The following is a 4,180-nucleotide window of genomic DNA, read 5'->3' as shown; positions in this document are numbered from 1 at the left end:
CGTTGAACATCCATTAGAGTATAAAAATGAGATCTAGGGCTGGGTTTGTGGCTCAGAAGTAGAGTGCTACCCTAGCACTTGCGAGGCCCTGGGTTTGATCCTCAGCACTGCATAAAAATAAATGAATAAAATCAAGGTATTGGGTGCAACTATAACTAAAAATAAGTATTACAAATAAATAAATAAATAAAGTAAAAAAATGGGATCTAGTTGCTCAAACTCTACAAATTCCTAGTTTTTAAATCTACTGTAATCTGTCAATTACTCCCTAAAGTTATTAACAACAGCAGATATTACCACTGGACATATAATGTCATTTATTTCTTCTTTGCTTTTATCACTATAGTACAATACAAAATTTCCAATGCAATGTTTTATGTCCCTGTTTTTAAACTAATTAACACCTTAATAAAATAAAGTTCTAGATGCAAAATTTAAGTCGTGTAAGGCTCAGTAAACAGCAACCAAAAACATAACATTTTTCTCATAAAAGGAATATGAAAGCCAAAGTTTTTTTCTTTTGTGAACTTGCTTCATATTACTCTGTTCTGTCCAATTTTTTTTCCATTAAGAAAACCCAAAGAGATATAAAACAATTGTTTATTATATTTTGTTTTTAAAGCAAAAACCTTTGAAAATAGGTCTTGAGACCTGTTAAATAAGAACAAACTCTCAAAAATTCACATTTTCTTCAAAAAATTTCAAGTGGAGAATTTTCAAGTGTACATTGTACATTTTTCATCCATATACTTTCTACATACCTTTCTCTGCAAGTCATCATCCTCTTCTACCTGCTCTAAAAGCTAAGCCCCAAGCCTCTGATGACATCCACTCTTAAGTCTTTGATTATTTTCCTGATCTTTTCAGAACCTGGCATGATAGCTGAAAGCAGTGGAGTTCTTCTGTCTCCTATGCAACTTCTCCATGAAGTACTAGTGTTTCCTGATATTTCCGTTTAAGTTTGAATTCTGACACTGGATTTGATAATGGGAGATCTTCAGAGTTCACTTTAGAGCCCAGTTTAAGGATCTCCTTCATCAATTGTACCAAGTCATTAATTTCATTTGCATGACTTTTCCTTTTCCTGGAATCTCCAATTGACTTACCAGTCGAATTTGTAGAACTTAACTCACCCTCAGACAGGCAATGAATCAATTTCCTTACTTGAGCGATGCTGCAGTCAGGGACAGACTGGCCCTGCCATACTCAGAAAAGTTCTCACTGAAGGTCCTGAACTGGACATCTCCTGGGACTGCTGTAGTCGCCTCCTGTCTCTAACGATTAATGATTGGTTCTTTGCTGACATCATCTCACTGCTCCTTGACCTGCTCCCAGACCCAGTGATCATTTTTTTTTTTTTTGATACTGGGGATTGATTCCAGGGACACTTAACCATTGAGCCACATCCCCGACCCTTTTTTGTATTTTCTTTAGTGACTGAGTTGCTTAGGGCCTCATAAATTTGTTGAGTCTGGCTTTGAATTTGCCATCTTCCTGCCTCAGTCTCCCAAACTCCTGGGATTACTGGCATACACCACCTTGCCTGACAGTGATCCTTCTTCTTTGTTTTCCAGCATTTTGTTGTACAGATATGATAGCCACTTTTCCAACAGTAGGATGAGAAAGCAAAAGTTAGAGGTACCTGTTGAAATGCAAAGAGATCTCTGCTGCTGGGTGCAATGGCACAGGCCTGTAATCCCAGGGGCTCAGGAGGCTAAGACAGGAGGATTGCGAGTTCAAAGCCAGCCTCAGCAATGGTGAGGTACTAAGCAACTCACTGAGACTCTGTCTCTAAATAAAATACAAAATAGGGCTCAGTGGTCGAGTGCCCCTGAGTTTAATCTCCAGTACCAAAAATCTCTGTTTTCTGCCATTGCTGTCAAGACAAAGAAGGTTCAGATACAGATTTGTATGGTTATAAACCAGGGTTGGTTGTGCCCTGTTTTGTATATTACATTCACCATCAAATTCATCCTGGTCCTTTGGCTTTTGGTCTTTGTTTAGGGACAACAACAACTTCACTGGTTCACTGTCAACCTCACGGCTACTATCAGAGGACCATGTGGGAATCAGGTTTTCAGGATGGGCACTGGACTTGGTGTCATCCTGCAGACTCTCTCCGTTCACTTGAGAAAAGTGGCATTTACCTTTATGCTCACTACAGGCCTCTAAGTGTCTCAGTTGATTCTGAACTGGGCCATCATTCATGATGATGTGCCTTCTTTCTGCAGGTAAGATATCAATATTTACCCTACTTATTGGTGGCTAGTGTCTCAGCAGTATTCCTCATGCCCAGTTTGCCAGTGTAAACTTTCAGAGAAGCAAGTGATTTCAAGGGACCAATGATTATTGGTTTCTCCTGGGACAAATATTTATCTTCACTCATTACATGTCTTGGAACCCTCAGCAGAATGTGGTTGGGAATGGATTACTTCATGATTGAATGCCTTTCTTAAAACCATGGTAGCAATAGGGTTCAATATAGAGCCACCATTTTTAATGCTATTTTTGAATTTGTGGCTTCCAAACACAAGGAGATTTGGCATTTCCTATAAAGCTGCCTCTTGGCATTGGTGGCAGCTTTCCCTCAATAATCCAATAAAGTAAGAATCCATGTTTTTTTTTTTTTTTTTGCATTGAAAGCATGCTTCAGGGTGGTTATTTCATAGACACAGCATCCCAAAGCCCAAACATCAGACTTATATTATAGTTGGAGGGTCTGTTTGAGAATAATTCGCATCTCATGTACTAGGTTGTGCCAATGAGGGTGCTTGCCATGTCACACTCAGGTAATTCCTAGATCAGCCACTTTGATGATTTTATTCTTGCTAGAAAGACATTTTGAGCTTTCATATCTCCATGAGGGATGCTTCTCACGTAAATACTGCAAATCCATGGCACTCTGTACACATCATTCTACCATCCGACTCTCACGCAGCAGTTTCCCTTTCTGCTTCTCAAACTTCTAAAACAGATTACCTCCTTTACAGAAGTCTATGGCAATGTAGAGCAGACCATCCCTGACTCCTCTTAAGTGCCAATGTTGGGGTACTTCAATGAGGAAAGAGCTGAGCTTCCTCTTCAGCAGCTCACCACTCTCAGCCAGAGGAGTTTTGCAGGTTCAGTTTTCTGATGACAAACTACCACGGGTATTTCACAGCAGCACCTTCATGTAGCTGCCTCTGCCCATAGGGCCATGTTCCTGGTGCAGATCCACAGGACAAGCAGCGGCAGCAGCAAAGGGCAGCTGGCAGCAGCAGGAGGCAGGGCTTATGCCCAGGGCCTGTGGCCGGGTTGGCTCTGAAGGCAGCTGGGCCCACAGCATGCTCCGTGCAGGATCATAGAGGTCCAGTTGACCATGATGCTGCTGCCATAGAGATCCCTCTCAGGACAGTCCTGGGAATGCTCCAGACACTAAACATTTCTGAGTCTCCTTCACAAAAAACTTGTAATAATCACATCTTCTATGGCATCATCATAAAGATCAAAAGAAACAATGTATCTGTTATGCTGTGGTATTTGCATTTTGTTTTTATGTTCATTGTTCCTGGATGATAACTCCCTTTGAAAGCAGGTCATAAAAGTTAAGTTTCATCTTCCCCAAGGTGGGTCATAGAAACGCCAATATTCCTCCTACCTTAAATTTTACCATAAAGAAATTCTCTGATGTACCTGGTCTGATAGTTGATAATAAGACACCATTTAAGAAGAGATTAATTGTCCTTGAACAGGCCAGCCAAGAAAAACTGAACAATCAGGACTTGCTAGGTGTCACCACCCAGTCTATCTGCATTAGACAGGTGATGAAGTCTACATACAAATACAGAGGACGAACGTTCAAAGGGCTTCTGGATGGCTGAACAAATGGAGGTTCTTGGACCTGTTGCCCCAGAAAGGGCATGGAAGTTTCTTGGCCCTTCTCCCATACCTCAATGCATGTCTTCTTCTATATCATTTGTCATACATTTATAATAAGCCAGTAAATGTGTTTTCTTGAGGACTGTGAACCACTCAAATGAATTAATTGGACCCAAGATGGAGACATAGAAACTCCAATTCATAGCTGGTCAGTCAGAAGCACAGATGGAACAAGGCGGGCTGGCAATTGGCATCTGAGGAAGAGGTCAGTCTTGGGGACTGATTCCTCATCCTGTAGGATCTGGCACTATCTCTCAGTTAC

The 4,180-nt window shown here is 41.0% G+C and overlaps 1 pseudogene; it reads right to left on the bottom strand.

Moving 5' to 3' along the window:
* Positions 1-672: 672 nt before the first annotated feature.
* LOC124088370 (serine/threonine-protein kinase Nek4-like) lies at positions 673-3,926 on the bottom strand (annotated as a pseudogene).
* Positions 3,927-4,180: the final 254 nt, after the last annotated feature.

Source organism: Marmota monax, unplaced genomic scaffold (genome assembly GCF_021218885.2).
Source record: "Marmota monax isolate L192 unplaced genomic scaffold, Marmota_monax_Labrador192_F-V1.1 WCK01_AAM20220418_F8-fsc00061, whole genome shotgun sequence".
NCBI lineage: Eukaryota > Metazoa > Chordata > Mammalia > Rodentia > Sciuridae > Marmota > Marmota monax.
This window is presented reverse-complemented; position numbering and strand designations above follow the sequence as displayed.